This window comes from Dermochelys coriacea, chromosome 3 (genome assembly GCF_009764565.3).
Source record: "Dermochelys coriacea isolate rDerCor1 chromosome 3, rDerCor1.pri.v4, whole genome shotgun sequence".
In the NCBI taxonomy this organism is placed as follows: Eukaryota; Metazoa; Chordata; order Testudines; family Dermochelyidae; genus Dermochelys; species Dermochelys coriacea.
In genome coordinates, this window is record NC_050070.1 from 83277186 (window position 1) to 83294775 (window position 17590).

The following is a 17590-nucleotide window of genomic DNA, read 5'->3' on the forward strand; positions in this document are numbered from 1 at the left end:
CTCAGGGGAGGTTCAATCAGTATAGTCTTTCCTGGAGATATTTGGAAACACTATAGAATGCTCTCTGGGATGCATTGTTAGAGACTTGCCTCTCCCTGCAGCATCAGGTACCAGCCACTGCTGCAAGTGGGATTCTGATGGAACAGTCACGTGCTCTGGCAAAACCTGTGTTTTTCTCCCTCTTTCATCAACTGCACCACACCTGAAGTATCAGGAGAATGTCCTCATTAACAAATTGCATTGCTAGAATGAAACCTTATATGCAGAATTAAAAGCCCTGGTTACGGCCTGAGCTTGCCCAAGACCTTCCTTCATCTCTGGTGTAGAGGTTAAGCTCTCAGTTAGTTATCAAACCACCTTTGGACATCTTACCCCATGCAATTGTGAAAATAAATACGTTAATAACAAGCTCATCTATTAAAAACAGAGGGAGTTCAACAGAAATATCTATTGTGGAAAAAAGCAGGAAATGTATTGTACACTGCCCTCACCTCACCGGTTACATTCTGCACTACTCTGCTCAGCGCACTGATGCATAGGCAAAAACACAGAGAATCAGGCAAGTGCCAGGAAAATGTATGTGCACAATGCACAAATAGAGCAACTCTATCACTTAGAGTTACAGGCTTTCCTCAGCAGAAAGTACTCCCCCAAACACACACTTCACACCTGAGGAGCAATTGAAAGAGGAAAGTAGCTGATTTTTACAAACAACTTGTCTTGCTTGAAATCACAAATGATGTCATACTAGTGTTATGTCACACTAAAGTGACATGCTACTTCTTGTGCTGCGTCTCAGTGTATCTTAAATTAACCCCTTGTGTTGAATAAAGCAACACTTCTGTCACAGTTGCCTTAACCATCTGTGTAGATCATGCTCAGACGTACTTGTTTTACATAGACACCTGCTCATCCTTAAGTATAGCATCAATACCAAGAAGGATATGCCAAGAAAGTGTGCACATGATGCAACAGGTTGAGAAGAGCATGTTGACCAGCACAGATATAATGTATGTAAATGTACATATGTGGGTTTGTGTATAACCTCTGCAGAGGATAAATTCAACACTAGGATTTAAAATCATTTAAAGTTCTGATCCTGTAGGCTTAATTTTATTCATGTGAGTAGTCCCACTGAAATCAATGAAACACCATTGGGAGTATTTGTGTGAGTAGAGGTAAGGATGCGTGCATGTATTTGCAGGATCAGAACCAAAATGTGTATCTCCCTAAATCATTCATTAAGCAGACAGACTAATGTTCCATGGGTCATTTAAAATGCTGGAGAAACAAGGGCCAGGTTCTTGGTCCCAGCCCTGGCAGTGTTGCTCTGTCCCAGCACCTTGAAGTGGTTGAAAAGTTGCCCAAGCAGGTGAAGGGAGGATTTCCCCTGAGAGGGGGAAATAACCTGCTCCTACACCCTCCACATAGGGTGGTGTGGGGATGAGACAAGGTGAAAAACATGTTGCTCCCTTTGATCCTCAGCCAGCATCACAGTCCATCTAGAACCATGGCAGCTGATGTCATTTCAAGCAGCCCTAATTTCAGATGCTCTAAGTTACACCAGCCCAGGTGGTGGCACTTTCCCCTCCCTAGGCCAAACTCCCCTTAGCTGGGCCAAATTTACCGTCAGCACAGCTGAGGTTCTGGCCTCTGATGTTTAGACAATCTCTAATATAAAGAATAGCAGGCTTCTTTCAGAGTTCCTTCAGCTCCTGTTGGGTTCCAGCCTTGCAAACTGCAGTCAAGACCACCTAATTGCAATTAAGAAGTTTTCAGAAGGGATTGCCTAGTTACCTGGAATTCTTATGCTGCCATATATTTTCCAGTTACTAATATTCATTATGATCCAGATATGCATTTGGTAAAGTGCTAATGGCTCCTTTTTGCCAGCTACCTTTTGACGGAGAGCTATACAGACAGATATCTGCATAAAGGAGCAGGAAGGGTTTTCAGAAGAAAAGCGTACCTCAGTAGAAATAGGGCTTTGGGGCGCTCTGGTGCATCACAAAGAGGTTGGGGTTGGGAAAGGGATGGCTGAATAGGAAACTTTTTCCTTCGCACCAGCAAAAAGAACAACAAGTGAAAACATGTGGAGAGCAAAAGGCTTGGACTGTAGTTCGGAGTCTCCTGTGTGATGAAAATCAGTAGGAGTGCGGAAAGGTGGATTCAGAACAAGAGCAAACCGTCCAGTACAAGAAGAATTATCCATCCTTCGGTGTAACATAACTACCCATCCGGTGTTTGTTCTGTCCAATTTTACACTATTTCCTTCAGGTAGCACTCAATCTTAGTCAACAACCTCTAGTCCTGATGATGTTTTAAGGCAATTAAACCCCTCTTCCCCCCCCAGCATTAGGCATTTAAATGATTAGTTAGGAAAATTTAACCGCACCCTCACCTCTTCTTCCAAATCCTTCACCCTTGTCAGTAGAAAAACGTAGTACAAAGAGGCTACGTTTAGATTGTATTTTAAAAATTATATATGTCAATAACAAATTAATTAGCATCTTTAACACACATCAACTGTAATTCTCTTGCACGTGTGCATAGAACAATGTGTAATCTCCCTGACACAGTCATGAATGAGCTTTTAAGAACATAGCAAAAAAGAAAGATAATTTTGTTTCCCTTCTTCAGGACGCCAATTCTTAATACGGCAACACCTTAAAACAAATAATATATTCCAGAAATACGTTTTCATTCAAAGTGAGATTGGCATGTCTCCCATTGTACAAATAGACACTATTAATTATTGTTCCTTCACTGTCCAGTGAAGCCCATGGTAGCAGTCACCTGCTAAATATGGTCACTAGTTCTAATGGCCAGCATGATGATTTCCATCTGTCTGAGAGTTCCTTCACAATGGGATTAGTACTAACTCTTTCCTCCACCCACTATACAGCTGGGGCGGGGCAGAAGAGGACCCTAGGGGAAAAACTCTATTTCTTCTTGCTAACACCTCCCTTTTACAATGTTATACTCTGAAGATGTAATACTGCTGAAAATACCAGTATGGACATCTAATCTAATGGAAATCAATAGAAAGACCTTCACTGACTTCAGTGGGCTTTGGATCAGGCCCACCGAGCCTAAGGATTTTGCTTCTTCAAATTTTTCCTTGTAACCTGGTTCTTCCAAACATTCTCGTTCTCACCAAACAAACAGTTTCCTGACACACCTCGCCAGCCCCCTGCCTGACCTGGCTGTGTCTGTAGGGCTTGTTTTTATTTGCCTTGTTTATCTCTGTTGCCAGTAGTTTGGGGCAGAAAATGTGTCTCCCTCTCTAGTTTGTACATACCATGTACATGTTTTGTATGTATAGGGAATAACAAAATAACTCTGCTAGTTAGCTGGAGTGGCGTAAGGGCCTCCCTTAACAGGGAAGAATTCCTGCTTAGTCCTTACTAGGCAGACATTGGCCTTCTGTGCAAGGACAAGAACAAATAATCACTTAAAGTAATCGGGCATTTCTCTCTCTTTCTACTGTTGGAGTCTTGGGCCCTCTCCCTTTAGCGAACGATGCTACAGTGAGACTTAAAAGATGTCTATACTGCAGTTAGACAACTGCGGCTGGCCCGTGCCAGCTGACTCAGGCTCGCGGGGCTCGGGCTAAGGGACTGTTTAATTGAGGTGCAGACGTTCAGGCTCAAACTGGAGCCCAGGCTCTAGGATCCTGTGCGGGGGAGTTGTCCCAGAGCTCTGGCTCCAGCCCAAGCCAGAACAGCTACACTGCAATGAAACAGCCCCGCGAGCCCACGTCAGCTGGCCCAGACCAGCCGTACGTGTCTAACCGCAGTGTAGGCATACCTTAGACATATGAACAATAGCACTGAGCCCAAATGCCAGCCTGTGAGTGTGCCGTTTCAGGGGAGGTCCCAAGGAACTTTCCCTCCCATTTGTATGGCCTACAAAGGCCAAGGAGAATACAGGCACTGCTCCCTCCATGCTCTCCTAGAGGCACACAGCATACCAAAGCATGCGGGGAGGGCAAGGGGGCAGCACCATGGCTATTTCCGCCATTTGCAGTGGTCCACAGAGCAAGTGTATATTGCAGTGCCCCCTGCAGGGATGCAAGTGCAGGTTCACTCGAGCGGCATGCTGTGCGGTTCAGAGAGGTATCTGGAGGGGTGCAACTCAGCACAGGACTGCACCTTAAAAGATACCATTGAGCCCAAAGAGATGGCTGGGGTAAGTAAAGGGTTGCAGGTTCAGGTTTCCAAAAAGATCCAGATGCACAGAGTATCGGAATGATATCAGGGCATCCTGCTTTTCTTCACTGCCTCGAGATTGTGATATTATTGCCTGTGACAGAACACCACACTTTAACAGTTGGAAGTCTTGTCACTAGTCTACCCTTGCCCTCGCATTGGTCCTCCTACTGTCTCATTGTTGAGATGCATTGAAACACGCAGTGAAGAGACAGTGGCACAGAGTTAGGGTTTGAGCTCAGAGGAGAACAAAGCTGTATTGCAGCAGCAAAGGCTCCACTCCGGAACATTAAGTTAAAAAAAAATCTTGCCATTGATTAAAGAATAAGTCGTGAGCAGTTGTGCTTTGCAAACGCTTCATTTTGTTTTGTTGTGAATATGCTCTTTTGAGAGCTAAGCGGCAGTCTCTTGCGAGGGTAGCCCCTGACTGCTGCCCCGTACACAGCTGTCAGTATGCCTGATGGACAGTGCAGGCTCTCAGTGCCCCAGAGCTGCAAACCGAAGAACTGCCTCTTCACAGTGAGTTGCAGGGGCGCTTCAGTAAGCAGGGCTTTCAGATGCTGTGTACACAAGTTGTTCGCGGCACACCCCACTCAACACCCCACTTTCTAACTTCACCTCAGATGAACTAGAATCAGTCAGGGAGGGGGGTGGTTAATACTACATTACATTACATTATAGAAAGAAAAAAATACATGGCAAAATTAAATTGAATATTCTTAAAGTTCTAGGGATGACGCATCTGAAATATACTGTAACTCTATAACCCTGCATTGTCCATTTTTAGTAGAAACAAGTACATTTTGTGGCAAGCACAGGGGATGCCTAAGAAAAATATCACTCTGCAGTGTCTTCTTTATAGGCAATGTGGTCCCTTATTCATTCATACTTATCAGCTGCTGTTGGATTTCAGGATGTGGCCAAACTTAAAAATCGACTATTTATACTAATTCTTTTCTGCATAGTGTCCACCATTGTATTAAGAGTGCTCTGGTTACACCATTTCAAATAGGGCTATGAAAAAAATAGCAAATCTATCCAGCAGCCACCTTTGGACAAGACTGCATCACCACAGACTTTAAGAATGGGTTTGTCTCAAGAGTTTTTGATCGAGCCCAGGAAGTGAGGGGTTTTGTTATTGTTCCCCAGAAGCATAAGTTAAGCAGCACCCAGAAGTGGAATTCTTTCTGGCACAAAGTGTGGCTTGCATTGACTAAATAACTGTGTTTCTTTCTTTTATTGTACAGGAAAAATCAATATGAGATCTTAGTTTCAAAAAGTCACCTGTGGCTAGATAGGACTGGAAGCTCCTGAGTCTAAATAAGATCTCTAAAACTAGGCATTCAGAATAAAAGGCAGATCCTCAGCTGGTGTAAACGGAGACAGGTTCTTTGAAGTCAGTGGAGCTATGACAATTTACACAAGCTGTTGACTGGCTCTAAATGTTTAATCTGAACTGAAGAGTGTCTGCACAGCATTTCTGAAGAAGCTGTACGTATTATCAGAACACAAAGGTAAGTTTTAGGATACAGTCTTGTGGACACAAACAATTCTGCATCTTCCAGATATTGCTACCTAACCCCTTTTTAAATCTATTTTTCATTACTCTCTGTGTTATGCAACCTTAAACACCCATGGTCTATACTTGGTCAAAATGTCTCCAGAACATTCTTAAAATAAAATGCAGAATTAAAATCAAAGTCCACCCCCCCCCCAAACAGACAACTTAGCATGTGTTTCTTCTGCAGCTTTCTACACTGGCTTTGGATTCCTGGAACTTGCCTTATCCATACTGAAAATCCCAATGCTATTTTGTTCTAACAAATTAACAGGTTTAGATAAACCCCAAGCAAAGCAAATGGCATTCATAGCCTCTTTCATTTATGAGCTCTGGAGAGAGAAACAACTTCCAGCTATGTCAATTGTTAAATTACTCACTGAGCAGGTGGAACTGCACCCTCTGTAAAGGATTCTCTCTTTGTAGACTGGACTGTGTGATGGCGTGTGAAGTTAAGGGATACATTTGAAGGGCTAACAGGAGTTGCACACACCCACCACCCAGGTGATGTGTGTCTACTTAATCAAGAAATTATTTGTGCCTGTTGTACCAATAATCAAGCCCATCTTTAAAACATCTGAAAAGACAAATCAACTAAGCTAAAGTGCCCTCCTCTGCGTCCTTTGTAAGTTAGATGCCTCCTGTCCTTAAAGGTAAAACCAGCACAAAAAAAATACTGCCTCCGGCAATTGTCAGTTAAGGATCCTAAGGATTAAATCCAACTTAATACATGATTTGGAGGAATTAAAAAGATCATTTTTAGATTGATTGCCTAAGGATCTACATTAAAAAACAAAATCCATACGGTAAATACTGCTGACCGCTATTCACGTTTCAAGGTAAGGAGCTTTTAAAAATGGAAGAGACATGCACCTGGCAAGGAAAGGAAGGAAAACCACTTTGATTTACATTTGAAAAAAGCATGAAGACACGCTACATATTCAAAGAAATAGTTTAAATAGAGAAGCAGTTACGCTCATGGACTAGCAGAGACGCAGACACAGACAAAACCTGCTGAATACACTGATACCCTGCACCTTTCTTTATTAAACTGTTCCTGAAAACACAATATTAGTAGCATGACTAAGTTAAGGTGTGGTTCAGTGTACATAGTAATTGTACAGCACGGTCACTGTATGCATGTATCACATACATACAGTGTGCAATTTAGGATTGCTAAAGTTATCATATAGCAGTGCATACAACAGAATGACAGCTGCTTAAAACAGGACTCAACAACAAAAAAAAGGCACAGAAGAAGCATGCATTCCCCTTACCTATTGCTTATGTTAAAACACTGATCAGTGTCTTACAGAGACCAGGTATTTCGACCTAAAGGGCATATGACTTTCAGCACATGCACACAGACTATTGCAAAAGCCATCTTCTCCCTGTCTGTTAGCACACTGTAAGTCTCCAGCAGCTCAGCTCTCCAGCTGCAAACATCTCATTAGACTAATGCATTCAGCACAGGCAGAAAACTCGATTTACCATAGCTACAGCAATGAATTTCCATTATGATGACAGCTTCAACCACATCATGTCCGGAAAACCAGCCAACCACTGCCTTTTAAAGAACACACACATTTTACACGCAGAAAATGAGGCCTGTGTGTTGTTTCCTTTCTCTTAGCAGCTAAACTAAGAAAAAAAAATTTGCCATTTAATTAATTTATTTATTTAAAATCCATACAAATAGAAAGGCAATGGCACTTTCACTTTTTTAAGAGTAATGTCTCTGGCAATAACATTAATTATATTATGATGAGCAGAACGGGTGTTTGCAACATTTCTGTTTTAACTACCCCTCCTCTGTTGCCATAGAAACCAGACTGTATCATCATCTCTTTGTCCCGATCATGCGGCAAAGTGGCCCAATATTGAGCTTACATGATACCACAAACCTGAAGGATGAGTTGTTTGACTTTTGGTAATTAAAATAGAGATCAATGATTTGTTGCTGCAGATATTTCAGTTAATGATACTACGTGCATGGGAATAGCTTTATACACACACACACATACACACACACACACACACACACACACACACACACACACTCTCTCTCTTTCTCTCTCTCTCTCAGATCTAGAGTGTGGAGAATAGCTGTACAGCACTATAGAGACTCACAGAAAACTGTATTCACAGTACATGAAAATATTGGGTTATGATCAGCATAACATTGTACTTTGTTAGGATAAAGGAGTTGCTTTTCCTGGCATTGGGATTGTAAACACTTTCAAGAAGAAACTGTCCTCATTTATTTTGCATGGCGCTGAGCACAATGGTGCTAAAAAAAACCCCCTATAATAAATACAATAAATAATTATCATAATCCCATCACGCTCCATTGCCTTGTCTGTTCTAGATAACGTTATACTAGGAAAGGGGCTGTTTGGTTGTTTAAAAGTGTTGCAAAGCTCCCTACTATCCACTTCACATACTTGCATACATTGCTACTAAGTATTTATTACAAGCCAAAATGTACTGCTTACCAATATTCGGGCTATTCATGTGAATGCTTTTGTGGGTACATGTGACAGGCTTGATTGTGGTCTCACTTATACTGGTTTCACTCTCGGGTAACTTCACTGATTTCAGTGAAGTCACTTCTGATTTACAGCTGCGTACACTGAGATCAGAATTGAACCCAGTATATTTACAAAGCAGCAGATGGAAAGAGAAAAAGAGACAAGAAAAATTCCACTCATACGAGTAAAAGCAGGAGGCCTAAGTCTTGATGCTTGATGTTCAGGCATGACATGTTAACAAAACAGGGCTCCTTTTTAAAAGAGTTGGCTAGAACTGCATTCATCTGACATACAACTATTAATCAATGATCTTCAGGTAAGATGAGACATTTCAACCCACACCACTAATTCCCTTCATGAAGAATGTGTGTGATTTTAGTATTAGTGTGATTAGTATGGTATTTTTTTCCTTATTTAAAAATAAACTTCCAGAAACCTTGGTATCTCAAAAAAAAAAAAGTGTGGGGGGGGGAAGAGATTGTGGATTGACAAGGCTGTTAAGCCCAACCGGCGCAATGCCGCATTTCTTGGCCATGTTGCTGATGTCAACAGGAGTTCTGCGTGTAAGGAAAATCATCAGACAAATCTGACCTACCTTTCTCCCTCCCGTATATTTGTTTATGAAGCCCATGTGATTTGAATGTGTGTGTGTATATATGTGTTTAACAAGAGTAAAGGAAAGCTCCTCTCAGCTAAGGGTTTATGGCGGCTGGGAATCAGGTCCTAAATTTACTTTTTTCTCTTTGCTATTTGAAAAAGAGCAAAAGCAAAAGCAGTACCACCAGGCCAGCACGCATGAGGAACCCTACAGTTAAAAAAACAAACAAACGAAACAAGGGAAAACTGATAACCTATGCAGATTTCAATTTGAAGTTTCCAATAGTTTAAACAATAACAATTATTAGTGATCAAAAATATCTTGACAGGGTCTTTTTAAAGACTCTTCCTTTCTTCTAATCTGTTAAAATTTTGGAGCATGATTCTCAGGCATCCCTGTCTTTTTACATTTTCCTCAGCAAATAGGTTGTTGTGGTTTATCATGTCCAGTTATGTCAATCCTGTCATATGAGGTTACCAATGCCATCCAACATGAGCGGGTGACACAGCAGCTCAGAACCAAGACATCAGCCTGGACTGTTTGTTTGTTTTTAATTGCTATTTTCCAACACTAAAAAAGTTTGTTCATTTTTTTAATTTAGGGCCAAATGTTGCAGTCTTTAAATAGAGCAAAACTCTCATTGATTTCAGAGGAAGGTTTGGTTGATGAAGGATCCCAGAATTTGCTCAGCTAATGTCTTCAGGGTCCAGTGAGAGGCTGTGACCCTAGGAATTTAAAACATATAGGTATTAGGAAAGGCAACATAAGTTATAAACGAAAAGGAGAGTAAGATATTGTGGAAAAATGACCAAAGTGTTAAAATAGATAAACTCACTTGCAGGTCCAGATTTTGATCATCACAGAACTGAAATGGTTCAGGTTTGGGGTTCTGGGTTGGTCCATTATTAAGATATTGACTATTTGTAGAGTTCAGACCAGTGCTTGAATTTCGACCTAATCCATCCTCAAAGATGAGGGGGTTTGTACCCAGCATTCTGGTTTTGAGCCAAAACTAATTTACAACCGAACTGTTGTGAGTAGTAGGTAAACAAACCTCCCTACAGAGAGAATGCATTTTTTTAAAAAAAGCAGGTTTGTTTAAGAATCTGGCACATCATTAATTTTCATTAGTTAAGTAGTTACATTTCTATTCTGCACAAATGTATTTGGGCTGAATGCACGCACTAGGAGCTGCATGAATGCAGCGAATGTCAGTACAACACTGTACAAAAGTTAATGTGTTTTATGACATTCCATAGGATTTTCCATAAGGGAAGGCTACTGTAGTTTTGCAATCCTATCTTTTATGGTCAGTTTCTATTCACAGTGGAAAGAGGCCTGTTCTGTCCATTAAATAACTGGGTGTTCTTTACTCATTTTGTTTTACCACTTCACCTCTGGTTACATTGCCTCACGTTCTGTGCTGTGTGGCTAGTATGTTTTCAAAGAGGTTGTCATACAGCCTTTTAAAATGTCAGGTTCAGCTTGCTCTCACATGTTTATGTGAACACACATTTGGTTACATGTTTGCACATACACAGACTTGTGCATGCATAGCTCACGTACATATGCCTCATGAGTCTTTCATTATGTAACTACAGTGGAGAACAGCTTCAGCATGGGGGTGGGAAGAGAAAGCACACATGGAATGACTCAACAGCCTGCTAGTCAGTTAGAGCACTCATCTGGGAGGATCCAATCCCCCCGTGCCAAAGAATTTTTTATTTAGGCACAGTGGAACTGCTTCACCAGGAGAGACTGAGGGACCCCCATGGGGGAAGATCCCATAGCCCACTGGTTAGGACACTCACAAATGGTGGATCTCTGTTCAAATCCCTTCTCCCCTTCAGGTGGAGAGAGGACTTGAATCTGAGGTCTTCCACATCCCAGGTGCATACCATAACCACTGGGCTTAAAGGAATGAAGGAGGTGTCCCCCCCGCTATCCCAGCACATCTCCCAGACATAGGCACCTAACACCAAGAGAGGGTTTGCAGTTGAGAATCCCAAATAGAGGAGGGGCATCTCCCTCCAGCCTGGATTTAGGTGCCATCTTGGAGAGGGGTAGGGTTCAGCATACACCCTTTGGCTTGGCCTCTCCCATCGGCTATCTTAGGTGACGAGCCACCTTGTGCGCTGGCTTCTGTGACTCCCATTCTGAGGCACATGGAGCCTTGGCACCTAACGTGGGCTTTGAGAACCCCAGGGATTTTCTAGGTGCCTAGAAGTGAGGCGTGATGACACCACGTGGCACCAAGCCTCTGTCGCTGTGTGAATCTCACCCTATGGGCCTGATCCACAGCCCACTTGACTCAGCAGGAGGCTTTCTATTGACTCCAGTGAGCTTTGGATCACATTGGCAAAGGGCTTTATTACCCAAAATGTAAACCTTCTCCATCTCAGGGCAATTCAACTTTCAAAAATCCAGCTTCTTCCCAAGTGAATTAGCACAAGGGTCGGTGAGCCAACTAAACCGAAGCCTGGCACATATGGTCACTCTGTGCAGTAAATATACCAGATGCATTGATCCGTCTCTCACCGCCCCCCTCCCCCTGGCATTCCATTTATCACAGTCCCTCTGTATTTGCTTTGCACCAATTATTTTGTATTGATTTTTTTCCACCTCCCCGCTGCTGCTCTCCTTCACAATCTCTTCCAAGCAGAAACGAACCCAAGAACTTGTGAACTGAACTTTCAAAGCAAATGATGGGGAAATAGAGACAGAAGATGGCTAAGTGAATTGCCCCAGGATGCAGAGGGGGTTAGCACTACAGCCAGGATTAGACTTCAAGAGTTCTTGGATCACAGGCTAGATCCCAGACCGCACCTGCCCCCAAGCAACAGCCAAACCACTGGCCTAGGAAGAGGCATAAACCATTTGACTAGATGGATTGGGACGGTTTTGTTTATCTCCCTTCAAAGCATTTGGGTATTTTTCCATGCACTAGAATCAAACCTTACAAACCCTTGCATTGCCGCATCTTAAATTTCCACCACCAATAATAATCCTCTTCTTCCCACCTCCCACCCACACCAAGCTAATTATTTTTTACCAGTAACATTGAACATGATTATAACTATGTTTGCCACCTACCTGTATTTGTCTGCAGAACAACAGAAGCGTGCTGCACCTTGCTGAATTGGACCTTATATGCACACTACTTGCACATATGTACTATATACACACACAAACACACACACACACACACACACACACCATGCATAGGACTTTGATTAGATGAAATTCTTTATTTGTATCTATTCCAGGCAAAAAAATGAATGAACTCCTGCAGATTGTCATTTTATTTCTGACATTACACTGTGATTTAAATAATTCTTTAAACAATTACATTCAATTATCTTAAGATTTCAATGGAATTATAAAGCATCTGCGATAAGTCAAAAGGAAATTAATATCCCAAAGCAGCCTATGTCCTGTGTCCTATTTGATCTTAAGATATATGGCCAGCAAGTTGGAAAGTTTAGTGTTACAGGGTAGGAGTATTTGTTCAATTGTCTTTTTTAATAGAACAATGTTGGACTCCAATTCCTACATTAGCTCAGTAAGTAGCCAATGGATGCAGCATTGATAACAGGACTTAAGAGAGGCCATAAGTCCACTCTGTCCTGCTGATCTGATTTTCTCCGAGTCTTTTATTATTAGACTTTTCAGTTTAACTAGGTTTGTATCCGTAAATCTATTCAGATACTGAAATGGTCATGTGATGCCTATGTTGATATAGATATAATTGGTTAGGATGGGGAGAGATCTGGCTTACGAGAATGAATTTAAACAATTACCTTAATTACAACAGCAATATCATCTTTCAAGAAAGCAATTCCCTAGGGAGAGCATCTTTGGCTAAGTCATAGAGGTTTGTGAGCCTTTAACAGCAGTGGCTAGGAGGGAACCCAGCTCCAGACATCACTGAGAGCCATAAACCCCCAAACTCATAATTTGTACATATATAGCGGTTGAATCAAAGATTTCAAAGCACATTACAGACGATAGTTAATTAAGGCTTCCAACATGCAGGCCCAAATTCAGTCAATCCCTCTTCAGCAAATCACTTACACTTATATGTAACTTGAGGCCCATTCTTAAAACTGATTGACATCAATGGGACTTACGGATGTGCTTCAGTGGTTTGCTGAATAGGGATGGACTTAAGCCCATGTTTAAATGTAAGCACATGCATAAATGTTTTGCTGAATTGGGTCCCCAGGAAGGAGGTAGGTAATTTTACAGATGGGCAAACTGAGGGTATGAGTTTTACCTAACTTGTCACAGTAAGTCAGTGGCAGTGCCAGGAACAGAACCCAGCAGTCTTAACTCCCAGTTGCCCAACCTCCATCTCATCAGATCAAACTCCTTTTTCTTCCTGAATCCTAAGTGATCTGATGAACCTGGAGCCCCTTTACCGTCCCCGAGAAGCTCATCTGCAGATCTCAAAGCACTTGACGCCAGGTAGATAATTTTCATTATATCGATTTTACAGCAAAGGAAATTTGGACATAGAGATGTTGCCAAAGGGCATACAATGAGTCTGACCTTGTCTCTGCTGGAATTTATTATTAGAAAGCATTCGCTAACACACACCTTTGAAAAGTCTAGTGTAGACAAGGTACACAGCTGTTAACACATGCCAAACTGGTTGAGTTAAAACTTAAAGGGGACCCTTAACTCGATCACTGTAGCATGTGTTAATATATACACTCCCTTGTCTACACTAGAGTTAGATAGTACAGGCTAATGAACGTGTTTGAACACACATCCTAACAAACCACTTTAAATCCTTGTCTAGACCAGGGCCTCAGTGCCTGAGAGTCAGGAAAGCTTCCTGCTCAGGACAACACTTCAGCACATACTTAACAACTGAAATCGATGGGAGTTCAGCACATACTTACGTATTGGCCTGAATAGGGAGGAACTTCAGCACATGACTGCACAATGCTGTCTCCCTGTGGCAAGGTAGGATGGGGAGAGGGGTGTCAACCAGAGCCCCTGCAAAAACCAGGACTCATGTTGGCCTGATGTGGTATCAAGGTTTCTAGGAGAGGCATTTGGTGCATTATGGTATCTAAAAGTTCCTAGTGGCAAAAGGAAACTGAGCTCTGCTCTTTCCCTTCCTTCTCTCCCCACAGCTCCACCCCAGAAATAGCTGGATGTCTAATCCATGACCAAACCTACAAACTATTTAAGTTAAATATAAATATACAAGTTCTTTGTTGTGCCTCATTCACTGCCCAGTATTATAGACTTCGGGTATTTGGACATTTTTACCCTGACTTGGGAGCTTAAGACTCATTTTCAAACATGATTTAGGCACTTGGGAACCTAAAAGTTAATTTTTACCTTAGTGAAACAGTTTTTAAAAAAATAGCAATGGAAATAGATACTGCAGAAATAGATCAGCTTGGAAGTTGCTCTGCTATTAGGCTTCAGTATTTGGAAACCTTCACTATAATAGTCTCAATATGACTGAACAAGATTATGCTGGCTCCCAAATTAGTATTCCTGGAGATTGTCCCGGGAGGATGGATACACAACAATAAATTATTGCATATTCCATTAGCTTGCATTTGGCATAGATTCAGCAGACATTGGGAAGAGAGTATTGCTCCAGAAATTATAGAATGAATGGCAATTACTGCATTTCATTCCATGTAAAGATCAAGGAACAGGCAGAATTATTTTTTGCATGACTTTCTGTTGCTAACTACATTACAACCTCATGAGAAGGATAAGGTATTGAAAGGCTGAATTAGAAACTCTCCACTGAGCACTCACCAGAATAATTATTTGTGAGGCAACATGCTGAAAAATTAGCTCTCTCTTAAGAATGACAATATATACAGACTGAGGTTTTGATACATCCAGGTTTTATCACATATTGTGAACACTTTCAGTAATGGCTACCACCACATTCCTTTAGCCAGAACTCCTTCTAGGCTTGTTGGGTGGGTCAGTTCAATCGAATACCGCAGTGGAACTGATATGGCCTGCAGTCTGGGATTTAGGACCAAACGGAACACATCAGGGATTATTGAAAGTTTTTATAGAAGTGATTATATACAACTGGCAATTCTATAGATCATTCAAAACGGAGCTCAGTGCACATACAAACGTCCAAAACTTTGAGGGTTCCTTCTCAGAGCAGAGACATCAATGATGTTTAAAAAAAGAAGCTTGTGAACTAGAAAAAGCTTTCTGGGTAATAGCATGCAAATGAGCAAATTAACCCTGTACATTTTCAAAGCAGTGTATAGGTACAGCGTATTTGTAAAGTGTGTACTGTGACCCCTATAGTGGTTAGAAGAAAACAGCTCACTACTGCTGCCAGCTAGAGGAGTTATTGCATTAACTCAAGCAGTAAAGGTCTGTGTGTTTTGGTTCTAAATAACGTTCCTACATTTAAACCTTGCTGACTGCCTGTGGTAGAATCATGACATTATGAGAATGGCATCAAGTCAATTTCCACTGAAGAGTTTTCTTTGCCTCTTGACTTCCCAAATTTAAGATAATCTGAACATTATCTACACAGTAATATATATGATACTATATGTATTGGTAGTAATTTATATGGGGTAGCACCCAAAATCTCCTAGAAGCTATATGAATATACAGGTGAAGATAGTCCCTTCCTTGAAGAGCTTAGAATCTAAAAAGGAAAAATACAGACAAGAGTGTAAGGAAAAAGATTCACCATCTGAGCCATGGTTCCCAAATGGCTGGTGTTCTATGCATCCAGGCATTTCTAGTACACATGCCCCAAGGTACCTAGGCACTAAAGAAATTAAAGATAAAGCTCACCTAACGGCAAAAAGGGCACAATAAAGCATAAAAGTAATATCGAATGAAATGACTGAATGACCAGAGCAGCATTTTCTAAGGTTGGGCTGAAAGACACCCCTCCTCCCCCACAGGACCTCCCATCATTCTTTGCCTGGAAAGAAGCAGAGTTTAAAAACTATCATATATTTTCATTGGTGTGGAGGCTCTTTCTTCATCTATGTTGTTCTAGTGCCTAGCAAAATGGGGCCCTGTGTTTTATCTGGGGCCTCTCAAGGCTGCTGGAATACAAATAATAATAGAAATAAATTAATGTTCTGGATGTCCTGGCTCTGAAAATTACAGAAGCAGAAAGGGACAATACGATAGGCTACTCTGCAAAACGGAAAGGGCTGTGCATGTGTTCAGTTCTTTTGCTGCGTGAGGATGGTGATCGCCTCTATAGGGTTTTGTGTGTGTGTTTTATAGACGCTCATGTAAATTTCCTCACTGAATCTCTGCTGGTTAAACATTGTTTTTACCATTATGAAAATCAAATTGGTTTGAACACTAGCGGATCCATTTTGTTGACAGGCTTTGCAGTGGATTTAATTACATATAATACAGTTGCCAGCAGTAGAATGCAGCAGAAAGATTTTTGGGATCCTTTTTGCTGAGGCCATGTCTACACTCCAAACTTTAGTATAGTTACTTTGTATATCACACTTGCACATGCATGCTTGGTGCTGCACTTACACACCAGGACTGCTTGCACCAATGCAAAATGCTTTGTGCCATCGGTAGGTATCCCAGTATATCACCTGCTGTCATCTGGTGCAATGCATTTGGGGAAATTTTCATGTGTTGTGGGGTAGAAATTAGACACTCAGTGATCTCTGGGAGCTAGGGGTCTAGTTCTCAGCATGCAACTTTCTCCATCCCCTAATACCATCAATATCCCATAATTTTTGTGTCTTTTTTTTAAAAAAAGACCACAAACCCACATGGCACTTTTCAGTGTCTGCCATCTTTGAGTAGAAGCATGGAGTCCACAGAGCTCTGCGCAGTTCTTATGAACATTGCAAATACAGGATGCATGTGCCTCCTACTATATTTGCAGATTCACAGGAAGTACTTCAACAACAATGGGAGACATGAGGATTCTGTTGAGGACAGGTTGCTAGGGGATATAGCAAAAAACAATTCCAGCTTGGTGGTGGCATTCACTGAGCAGTTGCAGATGGTGCAATGCTGCTTTGGGGCTCAAGAAAGAAGCACTGGCTTGTGAGATGGCATCAAAGTGCAGGTTTGGAACAATGAGCCATGGCCATAGAGCTTTCAAATGTAAAAGGCCACATCCCTGGGCCTGAGTGCCAAGCTCAGCCCAGCCCTCCAGTGTGGGGGACACACAAATGAGAGTTGCATTAGCAGTGGAAAAGGGAATGGCAATCATAAACTGAAAGGCTGCAATGCTGGATTGCTACTGGTCAGTTAGAAAATACACTGTGGGCTACTGCCATGCAAGTGAGTAGGGCCATTAATTGTCTGATGAACTGTGACTCTCAGCAATATGCAGGACACAGTGGATTGATTTGCAGGAATCATAAAATCTCAGGGTTGGAAGGGACCTCGGGAGGTCATCTATCCCACCCCTTGCTCAAAGCAGGACCAATCTCCAACTAAATCATCCCAGCCAGGGCTTTGTCAAGCCTGACCTTAAAAACCTCTGAGGAAGGAGATTCCACCACCTCCCTAGGTAACCCATTCCAGTGCTTCACCACCCTCTGTGACAAAGCTCTGTCCTTGCCTCCATGGGTCCCACGTTTCCTGGTGGATTTCGCTAGCCTCAGAGGGTCACTGTGACCCTCCATGTAACCCTTCTTTCTCTAGAGACAAGGGTCACAGTCTACTGAGCCATTTT

The 17590-nt window shown here is 41.9% G+C and overlaps 1 protein-coding gene across 3 annotated transcripts in view; it reads right to left on the bottom strand.

The window, feature by feature from the left end:
- The window catches only part of SCML4 (Scm polycomb group protein like 4), a 111143-nt gene extending 103869 nt beyond the window's left edge, over positions 1-7274 (bottom strand). For 2 of the 3 annotated variants that reach the window (XM_038396194.2, XM_043510769.1), the window contains exon 1: positions 7047-7274. The gene's annotated coding sequence lies outside the window, so the exon portion shown is untranslated. Of the gene's footprint in view, positions 1-6149 lie in introns of all 3 variants that reach the window. The other variant, XM_043510766.1, reaches the window with a different exon arrangement.
- Positions 7275-17590: the final 10316 nt, after the last annotated feature.